Below are 16,698 nucleotides of genomic sequence, written 5' to 3' on the forward strand. Positions count from 1 at the left end.
GTAACCAGCTTCAATCAATCAACAATTGGAAAACAAATTCAAATACAATTAATTGTCAGTTGTTATACGCAACAGAAAGTGGTGATTGTTCCTTGTATTGATATGCGTAATATCCCAAGGTTCAACTGGAAAGCGTCAATATGTCACTAAATGAAACCTTTACAGATACTCTTTGGCAGTTTTCCTTATTTGTTCCATCCGACAAACATCCCATGACTGTTGTGATATAATATTAGTTCTCATAACTTACACAAAGCTTAGAAATATACAAACATGTATGAGTTAATCAGATACAGACAAAAAACCAATAGTACATTGATACAATTACAAAGCTAGTTTAACGTAGCTTCGGTTAACAAACCTTACAGGTATTTTACTTGTCTTTTTAAGTTATTGGAGCAAGTTCGTAAATTCGCACTTCTACATTTTGTTCTACGTGAGAATATTTTTCATAAATATAGCATGCCTCTGAAATCATATTGGCTGGAAATTAAGCGTTATAACGATACAAAAAGTAAGTAAACGTTAAATGCTAATTAAAGTGTATTGTCCTTCATAAATGACATTTTGCTACACAATAAAATAAACTCAACACATATTAGTGGTTATTCTCTGTGTGGTAATACAAATTCAGTAATGATTATAGTTTTTTTACTAATGTGGAATCACTTATTATCAGTTATACCGAGAAAATTTTGACTCAACTACAGCTCATAAAGTCCATACGATCTGCCACAATTTACATAACTGAAAATGTGATCGTCAGATAAACAAACATTGACCGAAGCTCTCACTTGTTTGAAAAAAAAAAATTAAAAAGCAAACCGTCAGCCAAGCAAAAAGAACCATCAATTTCGTGCACATGAAATGTTCTGGTTCACATATTTCAGCTTGTTTTTTTTTTTTTTTTTATTCTGTCAAAAAGAATTAAATTTTAAGCTAATTATGTGTTCTTTTATATCATACTTAAAATGAAACGGGACGCAACTTAGAAGACGTATAAATGCTTAAATATACTGAACGGAAACAGTGCATTTACAACTATAATGCAATTCGTTATTATATATTTCCAATTAGTTATAAAACAATGTTGATGAATGGAAGTACATTAAGCTACTTGTGAGCGAGTGACAGAGTATCGAAAACCAACAGCTAAACAGCCAAAGTCGATTAGAGCGGTTGCTATGTGACTTATCCCCTACATAGACCCTGAAAGCGTCATTGGCTCCCACCGCCAATGTGTCTCTCAGATAAAAACTTTCGCTTGGAGTTCAAAGTGCCAAATGTATGCAATTCTATCTAATTCAAAAATACAAAACGATTCGCAAGAATATCCGCTTTTAGATTAGAAGGTACAATTCCATTATGCCACTGAAATGTGTAGATAAAAATTTCAAATTTAGGTACTAATTTACACATGTCTGGACACGGTAATAATTGATGTTCTATAGTCACCATTGACTTGAAAGTGAAGTATCTCCTAGATATAAAGTCACAGAGATACTCGTGTTTCAATAGCATTATTTGCTCTTTAGATTTGGTATATTTGCTTAGTTTATCTAGTCGATTGAGTCGAAAGACGACTTATAGTTTGACTGGTACATTGGTAATTTTGATGAAACCCAGAGAACCTAGCTAGGGACTACTACTACTACACACATACACACAGTAAAACATCCCAAGATTCAGTGGCAATCACCTCTGTGTTAGCATGTCCTGAGGTCCCGCTAGTCGCCCACTGGGACGTGCGTTGGCGACACATCACGTGACTGACACTGACTCACAGTAAAACATCCCATGATTCAGTGGCAATCACCACTGTGTTAGCATGTCCTGAGGTCCCGCTAGCCTCCCACTGGGACGTGCGTTGGCGACACATCACGTGACTGACACTGACTCACAGTAAAACATCCCAAGATTCAGTGGCAATCACCTCTGTGTTAGCATGTCCTGAGGTCCCGCTAGTCGCCCACTGGGACGTGCGTTGGCGACACATCACGTGACTGACACTGACACACACACACACACACACACAGTAAAACATCCCAAGATTCAGTGGCAATCGCCTCTGTGTTAGCATGTCCTGAGGTCCCGCTAGTCGCCCACTGGGACGTGCGTTGGCGACACATCACGTGACTGACACTGACTCACAGTAAAACATCCCAAGATTCAGTGGCAATCACCTCTGTGTTAGCATGTCCTGAGGTCCCGCTAGTCGCCCACTGGGACGTGCGTTGGCGACACATCACGTGACTGACACTGACACACAGTAAAACATCCCAAGATTCAGTGGCAATCACCTCTGTGTTAGCATGTCTTGAGGTCCCGCTAGTCGCCCACTGGGACGTGCGTTGGCGACACATCACGTGACTGACACTGACACACAGTAAAACATCCCAACATTTAGTGGCAATCGCCTCTGTGTTAGCATGTCCTGAGGTCCCGCTAGTCGCCCACTGGGACGTGCGTTGGCGACACATCACGTGACTGACACTGACTCACAGTAAAACATCCCAAGATTCAGTGGCAATCGCCTCTGTGTTAGCATGTCCTGAGGTCCCGCTAGTCGCCCACTGGGACGTGCGTTGGCGACACATCACGTGACTGACACTGACACACACACACACACACACAGTAAAACATCCCAAGATTCAGTGGCAATCACCTCTGTGTTAGCATGTCCTGAGGTCCCGCTAGTCGCCCACTGGGACGTGCGTTTGGCGACACATCACGTGACTGACACTGACTCACACACTCCTTCAGGCACCTGTGAGTGACCAGCCAAGCTATGGCGTGACTCAAATAAGTACAAATTGCATAAACTTTCCAATACAAAAGTGAATATGAATTTGAGTACGGGGAAAATATGGAAACAAATCAAGATCATCGCGAGAATCAATACACACTTAATTATTACACATCTTGAAAATCTGAATAACGTGTAAAGACAATCATAATATTTTTGAAAACAATCTAAACTCTTAAGTTACAGGGTTTGCGCAGCACCATAGGGACAGATTGGTTAATTCGTCGAGCTTATTTAGTTGTTAAAGCCGGGATTATAACAACCCTTGCGTTGTAGTGTAGTAACGTATTTTATAAAATAGTTGATAGGAATTATATTTTCAACATTAATATTCTCCTCAGTAAAAGAGTTAAATTTTAAGTAAAAATAAAAAAAAACATACTATACAATATAAATTGAAAAAAAGCTACCGGCTTATACATCACTCTTAAAAGTATTTACCAAACAAATAAGAAATTTAAAACAAGTATTACAAAGAGAAATAAACTTTTGAAAAAAGACATTCCTCTGACCAAACACGAAAATTCCCTGTGGTTAAGAATTCTCCATGTTAGTGATTTATAGGTTTGTAACTAGGGTACGTACATTAAACAACTAATTATGGATATGGATAAATTAGTTGAGGTTCGTTGAAGAAGGTGCACATCAAAAGTTGAAAAGAGATTCACTTGACATTTTCATCATAAAATACATTTAAAATAATGATACATTTTTAGTTAAAATATTTCAATACGTTGGTAGTTTCATCTTTCACGTAGTATCTACAAGTATACGTTATTGTCATGTGTATTCTTGTTTTACCATAACATCTGTACTGTATTTTACCATCTCCTGTACTGTAGAGGGCGAGAGATAATCGGACGACGCCAACACACCAGGGCAAGTTGACGCATGAGGTGACGGCTTAGTTACTAAGATCAGCTGCTACTTATCCTAGACATATTACTGTCATAGAAGCTGATCAAGAGCAGCTGGATTCAGTATCGATATTTCATCACTAGGGCGTAAAGTTACTCTTTTCGAGCCAAGGTCGGAAAATGAGCGAGGGTTGAACAAACACTTTTTGCCCATGTAATTATCATATTTTTCGTCATATTGCATCATTTTTTTACACGAAATTTATGTAAACTTAACCTTTCAACGTTACCTTTCTCTACACTACACAGACTAATTATTTTCTTAATTAAAACAGACACTGGATATTTCTTTATTGTAGTTAGGAACTTTACAAAACTCATAGCATTTTTAGGTAATGCCTTCAAGTTAATATTTACTTTGATTTTACTGTTGAAAATTAAAACAATTGGCAAAACAATAACAAATCTTTGTTTGTTTACGTAAAAAAATAAATAGTTAACATTACTTTTTCTTTTCCGTAGTAAACAATCTAATGATTAATTTTTGCAGGTGATAAACTTGTAACGAAAACAGGTCATTTCACAGTAGTGCAGCAAAATAGTATTAAATTGTAAGAATCATGTAACATTGATTGGCTATTTCATCATTAGGGCGTAAAGTGACTCTTTTCGACCCGAGCTCAAGTTTCACGGCCGCCGAGGGGAAGCCAACGTTGGGAAATGAGCAAGGGTTAAAAATACACCTTTTGCCCGTGTAATGAACCATTTTTTCGCCATATTGCACCATAATTTAACACACTACATTTCATGTAAAGATAACCTCTCAAAACGACTTCGAACTTACGGCGAGATACGGAAACAGTTCCATATCTCGGGAAATAATTGAATCGATTTTTCTTTAAAAGCACTGTAAGTCCAAAAACCGCCCTTTTCATGACAATTATCGATCGCTTTACTCTGACTTAACAGAAGTAAGTAAAATTAGTTTGAAAGACAAACCCTCAGTATTACCAGAGCAAATTGTGTAACCTCTAGACTAGAGAGTAACAGCGTAACGTAACACGGGGAAGACACGATATCACTGGAGATGGAGATAGTATGGCAGGATTGGTTCGTGATATCATGTGAGATATAAAACAGAGAGTGTACAAAGATAAGGATTGGTATATGGTATCACCGGAGATGTGCAGGAGATATAGTGAAGATACTGTTATACGCCCTGGATGATTCCTGGCACGTATACATTTGCATAAAATGCCAAGTTTTCCTTTAGTGCAACTGTCTTATCTTTTCTTGTGGTGTGGGTATCTCGTACCTCACACACAACGATATAAGTAATGAAATCTGTCAACATTGAATTTGACGTTTGTTTTTAGCTTTGCCATATTTTGTGTGTACGTCTTGGATATGATAACTTACTTATGCTATGATATAGTGCAATGCCCTCACTTTGGCATAGTCGATCAGTCCATCAGTCTATGTCTCTTTGGTGCACAACATTGCATTATAGTTACTAGCCAGACGGTCAAACCTTTGTTGATATTAACAATCACTGTATTGCTTTCAATTAGAAGACTTCTCCAATATTTACCTGTAAGAGCTATAACTATAACCTTGTGTTATTTAAATAGGTGCACCTACTTACGACGCGTCGGACTCTACTCTAGCCTCCTCTCTACCGCGCTCTAACCACTTATGCCTAACCAGTTTCGCCCTCTGTGCTTATGTTACTTTACAATGTAACAGCAATTTATTTTTCGGCTAGCGTTTACAGAAAATAACCTATTTCTTATAATGATATGAAGGGACATATTTATTATTACTTTATTTGAAATAAAGGTGAAACTCCGTCATAACAGTTTGGTTTTGTACTAATAATTATAAACAGAAAGTCTGACGTCTTTAAAATAAAAATCTGTATAGTGAAGTGGATGACTCCGAGAAGTAGAACATAATAGTTTCCTTCGTTTGAGTAACAGTTGAAATAAAGAGATCTCCGATTACTACAGAACTGTGTTGTCCGCTAACGTTGTTAACTCTAACAACATCGCTGAAAGCTTCCATCTTCAGTAATCACGGAACAACTTTGTGAAGAACATTTATAAAAAGCTTTCAAACTCTCAGAGTAATCATAATTTATTGTCGTCTCGGACTTTGACTAACCAAAGTAGATTTTTTTGTAATTTGAAAGCTAGTTAAATTATGTTTTAGCACTTTAGGTGAGGCATGCATTAGTTCCTCTTAGTTGTGCACTTGATGTAATTCTGGAATATTGAGCCATTAGCTACAGTTTTCATTGGCTATTAAAAATTGAAAAATTGGAAAAAAATATTGTAACATGTGTCAGTTTTACACTAAACTACATAACAATGTTTGGCAGCCGCCCACCAAGTTTGTGTCAGTGGTCTCAACAAGCTCACTGTACACTGTACATAACAAATCTGCTTTACGGAGGTGGACATCAGAGCCTCTAGACATTTCAGATCGATCTGTTTTGCAACGTAACTGTTAACTCCCGTTAAATTTTATATAGTCATTCATTGAGAAGTTCTGACTTTGGGTGAGGCCAGAACTATATTAGAAAGTATCCATCAAGTTTGGGGGGAACTATTTACGACACTTTGATGTGCTGGTTATAATTTCCTGTTGGGCAAAAATTTCAAATAGTGATTTCATAGAATACTAAACAACAATAATTATTGTGTTTTATAAAATGTTCTCTTATGCATTTCATACACAGAATGTTCACTTCATTTCAACTACAGGAACTAAAACGAAACATCTATACGCTTACGCTAGTTGAAATGAAATCGTTGTAAACTTTGTAATCAAGTTTCTATTCATGGACGATGGACAATGGTTGAGGACAAATTAATTTAAGTTGACAGAGAAAATTCAATGAGGCATTACTGATTGTTCTTAAGTTTGGTTTCCAGTTGACAGACAAGTTGAATCACCTGTTGTAAGTAAACAAGATTTATTCTACATGGGATAGCTTGTTCATTTAGATATCCATCCGTATACTACAACCTGGGGCCTTTTTCATAATAAAGTACCAACTAATATTATTAGTAAATCAGCTGATCGCCCAATGCAAATCTAATGGAAATTACAAGTTACAAGTTGTAACTTGTAACTCGTAGTTTATTATGAAATGGGCCCCTGGGCCTATTTAAATAATAACTACGCCATTAGTCAAGGATGTATCGGCTAATGTTCGAATACTATCGATATGTAGATTTAGGTTTACTGGTTAACCCGTTACAATGACAGGACCAGCTGATCATTCAGCTAGTCTTGTAACTCCGAAAACTAACTGATCGGTTTTAGTAAGTTCATGGTATATCTAGAAAATGTTAACTAATTTGTTTCATATTAAGTTTTATACTAAGATAGTTATATACTGAGTAGAAAAAAGCGACTTCCTGATATATTTTTAAGCTACCTAATTCTGAGCCGTTATAGATGAATCATAAACTTGGTACAGCATAACTACGATTAATGCTTTTAAAATACACTTTCATTTTTCAATCACAGGAGAATTTATCGTGAGGAGTCTGAAGAAATTCTGAAATAAGATTATGATAGGCTAAGTCTTTCAAAATGTCATAGTATTTAGTATCGCAATCTAATAGAGTAATCCGGTGCAAGATTACAGTTGCTCAAAATCTACGTATCTAAACTAATGAATTGAGATACATTTGCCTTCCCTCCAACAATTGTCAGTTGGCAAGAAGCACAAAAAACCCAAATGATTTTGCTGGTATATTCGAAGAATCGTTAATAATGTGTAAATATTGTCTGTCGCCGTCTATCTAAATTACTGTATCAGGCTTTGTTTTTCCAAGAACCGTAAGACAAGTGTCATTTGATATTGCTATGCAATCCTGCGTTAGAGACGCCCTTAAAGGAGCTTAAAACAATGTACACCTACTCGTCTACCCTCATGCAACATTTACTATGCAGGCTACAAGCTTAATTACTGTACTTCATCTGCAATAGTTCAGGAAAATATCAAACGTGCGATACTTTCTGCACACTCCGAATAAAGCACTGGTGTTAATACTAAAGTATCATTTTAGCGAATTTTCCATATAGGGAATAAGGTATTACCGTAGGTCTCATGGTAAGACCTAGACCAGGGACCGATTTATTTTTCGTTTTGAGGTCAATTATTTGAATAGGAAAGAATCTGACAAATGGATATTCAGTCTGCAGGTTTGCTGTGGCGGGGGTATTTATATTTATGAGGATGATGAATAGGGCAGGACTATTGCGTGGTTTATAGTTTATTTGTAACCTTTTAAACGTTTAAAAATGAATAATTTATAAGTAAAAATACTTTTTAAAAATAACACGTTTTTAAACGCACTAAAAAGTATAAAATAATTTATAAAATGTTGAGAGAATAAATACTTGTAAGATTTAAAACGAAAAACTTGGGGCGCATGCTGATTTACAATTAACTTCACCTATTATGATCTATTACATGTGTCCCACGTTTTTCGTTTTAAATCTTACAAGTATTTATTCTATCAACATTTTATAAATTATTTTATACTTTTTAGTGCGTTTAAAAACGTGTTATTTTTAAAAAGTATTTTTACTTATAAATTATTATATATTTTTTAGTCTTTAATGTGTAAATATGTTAAATCTATTTTATATAGCCTCTTAATGCATAACCAAAACCCAAAACCTTATTATCTGTAATCAGATGTTTTATCTTTACTTTTGAAATGATTGTTTTATATTTTTAGAATATCTCGGGAGCAGAACCTGTACCTCTTAATCTCTGCTCTTCTAACTGTCAAATTTAAGTATTTACAGCTGACTTAAATTAATTTATATGTTTACATTCTTTTAAAATGTAAACATGGAAAATTTGGAAGCCAAATGGGCGTAGCCCAAGGGAAATATGAAAATTAAATTATAAAATATTGCATTGTCATCCATTTGTGAGCTATGTTTCAAGTTTCAAGTCTCTAGCTCATCGGAAACTTCGTTTAAAATTGATATCAAAATTTGTAGGAAAGCGAGCTAATAAAAACAAGCCCTTGGGGCGTAGTCCAAGGGAAATATGAAAAATAAATTATATAATATTGCATTGTCATCCATTTATGAGCTATGTTTCAAATTTCAAGTCTCTAGCTCATCGGGAAGTATCAAAATTTGCAAGAAAGCGATTTAATAAAAACAAGCCCATGGGGCGTAGCCCAAGGGAAATATGAAAATTAAATGATATAATATTGCATTGTCTTCCATTTGTGAGCTATGTTTCAAGTTTCAAGTCTCTAGCTGGTCGGGAAGTTAGTATTAAATTGATTTCAAAATTTGTACCGGACAAGAAAGCGAGCTAATAAAAACGTTTTAAAAAGTGGTTAATTTTTGCAGATAACTGTAATAAAGTGTAAAGAAATAGTTTACTTCAATCTTTATAATATTAAAAATCGTCAAACGTTAGTTTTGTAAATGAAATATTCTATACACCCTAACAAATAAATGTTAGATATTTGGTCTGTTTTCTCTATAAACGGCATACCTTAGGCCGGGGCCACACGACGCGGATCATCCGCGCGGACGGACCACGCGGATGATCCGCGTGGTCCTACAACACATTGAATCAAATGAGAGTGGCCACACGGGGCGATCCTAAGCCGCCTGGGCGGATTGTCCGCGCCATGTCGCGGATTGTCCGCGCGATCATAAGCCGCGTTGGAGGGGATGACACACGTAGTCTTATGAGAGTGGCCACACGATACGGATTGTCCGCGCGGTTGGAGCTCATTTTCAAGCATTTGTAGTGGTTTTTTTTTTAGTTTGTTCTTGTGCATTTCGGTTTATAGGTGTAAAATGTTCGATACAGACAAATCAATAGAACTTGTTAAATATAAAGTGGGATTTCTCATGTTGTACATTTCTCATGAGTATATCTTCCTTAGTTATATGCGGTCAAAGCAATTGAAGTAGCTCGTCAAACGATGCTATCTACATGCGATAGTAACAGAAAAAGACTCCGAACTATGGTTTCGCATGTGCTCGTAAAAGGTTTGGAACACAAATGGTTTACCGGTTATGAAATGATGGACCCAATGATTTCGGTTTGCCTTAGGCTCTAGCTCACCACACGCTTCTAATGCACAAACTAACATACGTGTTTCTTCCATGACTACAACGAGAACGAGTGAATTAAACCATGTTAGAATCTCAGTAAAATAGTAGGCTGGGAAACCTCAACCGGAAGCGGTTCATCCGCTCCGTGTGGCCGGGACATCGTCGCGCGGCTTATGATCGTACGATCATAAGCCGCGCGGACGATCCGCCACGTGTGGCCCCGGCCTTATGTTCAATGTTGCTTAAACGTTGCTAAGATAACATCAAAGGCTCCGACTGAGGGGTTTAGGCCTCGTTGCTCAGCAACAGCAACAGCAACTCAGCCGAGTGGACCTCTGCCTCTCCTAGCTATTTATCTTGGCTTCGAGTTGTATCATACAGGTACATCTATAGTGATAATTCCTCTCACACTGTATTGCACCTTTAATGTTTCAACTAACTACGTTTACTCAACTTGTAGAGAACACTATGGAAAAGTTAACACGAGTTAATATAAAGGATTAAATCTGTGTTACTGGAGTTGATGTTTATTTAAGAATGCGGTTATGATTTTTACCTACAATTTAAAATTGTTGTTGTAAAATAGTTTACATAGTTAAGACATTATCCATTAAATCAAGTGACTTTATGTCATTTTAATTGTTTTACTTTCCTCTAATAGTGTACATAAGAAAACAAATAAAGTCGATCGTATTGCTTATATAAAATCGTAAGTGATTATTTTCTGTTTGGAGAGACTGTAGGTAGGTTGTGTAATGGCAATATTGAAAGCTGTTAATTCAACAGGAATAATAGAATATAGTACATAAAAAAGCGATTACTATTTCAATTGTTAATTCCCCATCAGCAGGACTCAGTATCTTACTACTACAATATAGGTTCTCCTTATTTTTGTTAATGATGTTAACATATAATATGTTTGATATACTGTATGAGTATGTGAAGTAATACGCTCGCAACATTGATTTATCAGCTGTTAGCACGCTACGAGCTGGGATGGATCGGGATCTCAACACAGCTATTGGGTGCGTTCACAAAGAAAGCTGGTTACAAGCGCTTGTTGACAAGCGCTTGCAAGCTCGAACCGGCGTGAGAAAAGTCAACATAGTATCAAACGTGTGCGTTCACAGACAACGCTTGTGCCGGCTAGCAAGCGCTTGTTACAAGCTCTGACAAGCACGCAAGAACGTTTCGTACTTGTTTTCCGGCGCTTGTTGACCGAACCAGTCAGAAACTACTAACAGTGCAGTATGGATTTCGATGAGTTGATAGCTCAAGTATTTAGAGCTTCCAATTTCCAAAATGATATAAAACCCACGTATTGTGGTTTTCCCTAGAATGTTCAATAACGTAACCAATAGGACGTATGTAGGAATGTAGGAATGTATTAAGATGATAGACAAACACAATTTAATTCAATATTAATTAAGTGTTGGATTTTTTTACATGATACGTATACACTTTTACTTCATTTACCTAGGAAATTAAAACATTTGAATATATCTCACAATATTATTTGAATCACAATTGAACAGCTATATAGTCCCTTCGAGTATTTTTTAGGTTTTATTATTGGTCCGAAATTAGTTCTGGTGCATGGATATGTTGCTTATGCCTATTCCCCCAAAACTTCACTAAAACACTTCCAATTTTCTTGAGGATGTAATTAAACGTGGTTAACTCCATTCTCATATAAGAAAAAAACCTCACTTTGTCTAATTTCAATTTAGGAATAGATGGTGGTATTCCCCGAACCTACCTCTTCCGCGGTTAATTGCATGAACACCTACTTTCCACCTAGAAATTTTTAATTCTACATTTTCAATCAAAAATAACTCTTCATCACTTGAGGAAGATATTGTCTCAACCAGAGCTGAGACTACATTGAGCTTGAAATGCAAGCGTTTGTTGTGAACACACAACAGCATTCTCAAGCGCTTGGAACAAGCGCTGAAAGTAAGTTACTTGTAACCAGCTTTCTTTGTGAACGCACCCTGACTCGAGTCTCCAACTTCGCCATCAGAACTACCAACAACTTTATTCGCCAGTTCAGACATACAACCCTCAGAACAACTTGGGCCAACTTTACTTATCAACCAATACTTCAACTGAACTCGACGAGATCATATTTTTAATTTGGAAGTAATTAGTTTTAAGACGTTTCCAAACTAATTAAGCCCAAGATTGATTGCTTTTACGTAAAAGCACTTAAACTATGTTTGCTTTCTTGGCATTTTTTAAAGGTAACAATAATCATCTTGTTAGTGCTACAAAGACTTCCTTAGAAAATTAAGTCAATAACGAATATTGATATATCAATAATCAAACAGTGAATATTTTGAGATAGTATGCGAATAAGATAATAATATATGAGATTTATATTTGAGCGTTTGAAGCAATATGAAATTAAATACACACACACCCACATATACATATATACATAGTTAAGAAAGTATAGATAAAAAGAAATAGAAAAGCATAGAAAGTAATTTAAACATATATCTCTTTAAACAAAAACTCTTTACTCACAATTACTAGGATTTTATTCTTTTTAGTAAGCCTACAGAAAACAGATGTAGAAAACATAATAGAAACAGATGGCTTGACAATGTATATTTCTGTACAAATAGTTTTAGCAATTTTTCTGGTAAGTTTTTTTTATGTTTGTTGGTTTTGTAGTTATTGTGTTCTTTATTAATTAAACTTCCTATGGAATTAATTTTACAACATTCCTAATAAATTATTATTCTCATTTACGTTCTCATACATTTATATAATTAATACAAACCCGTCCCCACATATATATTAGAAAAACTCTGTGAACATACGGAATTTAATCAAAACAAATATTTTAAATAACTTCTTGGTCAGATTTCTGGGCCATATATTTTAAACACAATTTAGTTTGTAATATATGGCGTCAATATACAGCAACATTGCAATAGGCCTAACTATTGCATTTACATATACAAGTGTTGTTAAAGCAATACAACCAATATAAACAAAACACTAAATACGAGTAAAATACAAAACAATAGTTCACTAAAAACTTATGTTGGTGTTTGGTTATTGGAAATAATTTTGGCTGAATAGTTATGTTTTGAAAATTCTTTAATTTTAATATGAACTCGATTCCTATTGGTAATACCAATACAATGGTTATACTGATGCAAACTTTTTCAATAAATCATGAAAAGAGATAATATTTCCTGTTTCAACTTTAAAGTAGAGTTTCGTTTCAATGTAATTAAAAGTATTAATGGACCCCAACTCTAGCTTTGGATCGCAAAGTGATTTAACAAACTAAACTACAGTATAAGTTTGGTCAATCAAAACTTGGCAGATTGGTCTCAACTGAATCACATCTCTGTGTATTGTAATACAATACAATGGAATACATGGCACAAGTCTGTAGTCTGCCCTAGTTGAAATAACCTATCTCAGTGTGGAGGCCCAAGTCTGTAGTCTGTCCTAGTTGACATAACCTATCTCAGAGTGGAGGCCCAAGTCTGTAGTCTGCCCTAGTTGACATAACCTATCTCAGTGTGGAGGCCCAAGTCTGTAGTCTGTCCTAGTTGACATAACCTATCTCAGAGTGGAGGCCCAAGTCTGTAGTCTGCCCTAGATGAAATAACCTATCTCAGTGTGGAGGCCCAAGTCTGTAGTCTGCCCTAGTTGAAATAACCTATCTCAGTGTGGAGGCCCAAGTCTGTAGTCTGCCCTAGTTGACATAACCTATCTCAGAGTGGAGGCCCAAGTCTGTAGTCTGCCCTAGTTGACATAACCTATCTCAGTGTGGAGGCCCAAGTCTGTAGTCTGCCCTAGTTGAAATAACCTATCTCAGTGTGGAGGCCCAAGTCTGTAGTCTGCCCTAGTTGACATAACCTATCTCAGTGTGGAGGCCCAAGTCTGTAGCCTGCCCTAGTTGACATAACTTATCTCAGAGTGGAGGCCCAAGTCTGTAGTCTGCCCTAGATGACATAACCTATCTCAGAGTGGATGCCCAAGTCTGTATGTAGTCTGTCCTAGTTGACATAACCTATCTCAGAGTGGAGGCCCAAGCCTGTAGTCTGCCCTAGTTGACATAACCTATCTCAGTGTGGAGGCCCAAGTCTGTAGTCTGCCCTAGTTGACATAACCTATCTCAGAGTGGAGGCCCAAGTCTGTAGTCTGCCCTAGTTGACATAACCTATCTCAGTGTGGAGGCCCAAGTCTGTAGTCTGCCCTAGTTGACATAACCTATCTCAGTGTTCAGTGTGTGTGAAATCATATTGTCGAGCAAATCTTTGCAACGTTCATATTCGTGTTTCAATGATTGTTCACGTTCAGCGTTCCTCTAAACATAAAATATTGTTTCTCGAGGCCCAAGTCTGTAGTCTGCCCTAGTTGACATAACCTATCTCAGAGTGGAGGCCCAAGTCTGTAGTCTGCCCTAGTTGACATAACCTATCTCAGTGTGGAGGCCCAAGTCTGTAGTCTGCCCTAGTTGACATAACCTATCTCAGTGTTCAGTGTGTGTGAAATCATATTGTCGAGCAAATCTTTGCAACGCTCATATTCGTGTTTCAATGATTGTTCACGTTCAGCGTTCCTCTAAACATAAAATATTGTTTCTCGAGGCCCAAGTCTGTAGTCTGCCCTAGTTGACATAACCTATCTCAGAGTGGAGGCCCAAGTCTGTAGTCTGCCCTAGTTGACATAACCTATCTCAGTGTGGAGGCCCAAGTCTGTAGTCTGCCCTAGTTGACATAACCTATCTCAGAGTGGAGGCCCAAGTCTGTAGTCTGCCCTAGTTGACATAACCTATCTCAGTGTGGAGGCCCAAGTCTGTAGTCTGCCCTAGTTGACTAACCTATCTCAGTGTGGAGGCCCAAGTCTGTAGTCTGCCCTAGTTGACATAACCTATCTCAGAGTGGAGGCCCAAGTCTGTAGTCTGCCCTAGTTGACATAACCTATCTCAGTGTGGAGGCCCAAGTCTGTAGTCTGCCCTAGTTGACATAACCTATCTCAGTGTGGAGGCCCAAGTCTGTAGTCTGCCCTAGTTGACATAACCTATCTCAGTGTGGAGGCCCAAGTCTGTAGTCTGCCCTAGTTGACATAACCTATCTCAGAGTGGAGGCCCAAGTCTGTAGTCTGCCCTAGTTGACATAACCTATCTCAGAGTGGATGCCCAAGTCTGTAGTCTGCCCTAGTTGACATAACCTATCTCAGTGTGGAGGCCCAAGTCTGTAGTCTGCCCTAGTTGACATAACCTATCTCAGAGTGGAGGCCCAAGTCTGTAGTCTGTCCTAGTTGACGTAACCTATCTCAGAGTGGAGGCCCAAGCCTGTAGTCTGCCCTAGTTGACATAACCTATCTCAGAGTGGAGGCCCAAGTCTGTAGTCTGTCCTAGTTGACATAACCTATCTCAGTGTGGAGGCCCAAGTCTGTAGTCTGCCCTAGTTGACATAACCTATCTCAGAGTGGAGGCCCAAGTCTGTAGTCTGTCCTAGTTGACATAACCTATCTCAGTGTGGAGGCCCAAGTCTGTAGTCTGCCCTAGTTGACATAACCTATCTCAGAGTGGAGGCCCAAGTTATAGCTCAGATCAGTGTTCAACATATTAATTGGTAACCGAAATTACGATACGTTATCTACGATAAATACGATGTCTATCCTTATTTAGATGAGTTGTAATATGTTTTAACATACGACACATGTTAATTATTGTAATTTCAGATTGACATTAGAATAACTTCAGCTCGATCATGAGCACCACATAACAGTTGCCAGCTTTTTGTAAGGTTTAATACAATGTTAAGTACAGCAAAGTTCTAACTAACATGAGAGAATAGCTTAAGACGATTAATAAATAGCATATTCTGGAAAAAAAAATATGGTTTACCATAGAGAAAGAGTTTAGCAGCTCAGAACTTAAGACGAATTTAACTTCTTACCAATTTTTACAAAGGTCCCATATAGGGAATAAAACATTACCATAGGTCTCATCACAAGTGGGTCCGGGACGGAATTTTTCGCTGATTCCCCAAATTATTTCTTCACATAACCTTAAAGTTGTAGTTGTGTTGACTATCAGCATCAGTGTGCACTATTCTTGTTGTGAATATTGGTAATAAGTGTGGTGAAAAATAGCGTTCGTACCACGGGCCGAAATGGTTTTGCAGCTCTCGATCGTTTTAAGTTCTCGACTTCGTCTCGGAACTTAAAACATCTCGAGCCGGCAAAACCTCATTTTCGGCCCTAAGTACGAAATATACTATTTAATATCATAGAACCAACTTATGTAGTTGAAACAGCTGACAAAATTCTTTAATTCCTTTTAAATATGAATTCTCATAAGTTTGACCTGGGAAACTCCAGATCCAATGGGGTGGAGCCCGAAAGGATTTTTGAGATAAGATTATGTTTATATGTTTATCGGGAATGTGAGCTATCACCATACCAATTTTCAGGCCAATCCGACCAGTAGTTAATACGTGATTAAACTAAAAAAGAAAACTAGGCCTAATTAACAAACAAACAAACACACAAACTTTCACATTTATAATATTAGTAAGATAAGACAAGATAAGATAAGATTTAAGTAAAAATACAACTAGGCAAAGAAAAGTTTGCTAAGGCTGCAGTTTTGCTATGGCGGGGATATTTTACTTTATATTTCCCACCATCTATGATTTGAATTAACTTTATACATTTTTACGAAGCCAGCTAGACTTGGCAGTAGGGTTGCGAACCACGAAATCATATTGTCGAGCAAATCTTTGCAACGTTCATATTCGTGTTTCAATGATTGTTCACGTTCAGCGTTCCTCTAACATAAAATATTGTTTTTACCTAAGTATTGAACATGGAGATCCCCTGAGTGGAGTCGTTTGTGGGGTTTCATTTTAAATGTTTCCTCCAAACCTTTAAACTGGAATG

General features: G+C 37.2%; 1 protein-coding gene across 1 annotated transcript in view; it reads left to right on the forward strand.

Moving 5' to 3' along the window:
• The window catches only part of LOC128984816 (uncharacterized), a 186,597-nt gene that overhangs the window by 89,701 nt on the left and 80,198 nt on the right, over window positions 1-16,698 (forward strand). The gene's annotated exons all lie outside the window — the stretch shown is intronic.

The sequence above is a fragment of the Macrosteles quadrilineatus genome, unplaced genomic scaffold (assembly GCF_028750875.1).
Source record: "Macrosteles quadrilineatus isolate MER2022 unplaced genomic scaffold, UCM_ALF_1.0 Scaffold_1__1_contigs__length_201487025, whole genome shotgun sequence".
NCBI lineage: Eukaryota > Metazoa > Arthropoda > Insecta > Hemiptera > Cicadellidae > Macrosteles > Macrosteles quadrilineatus.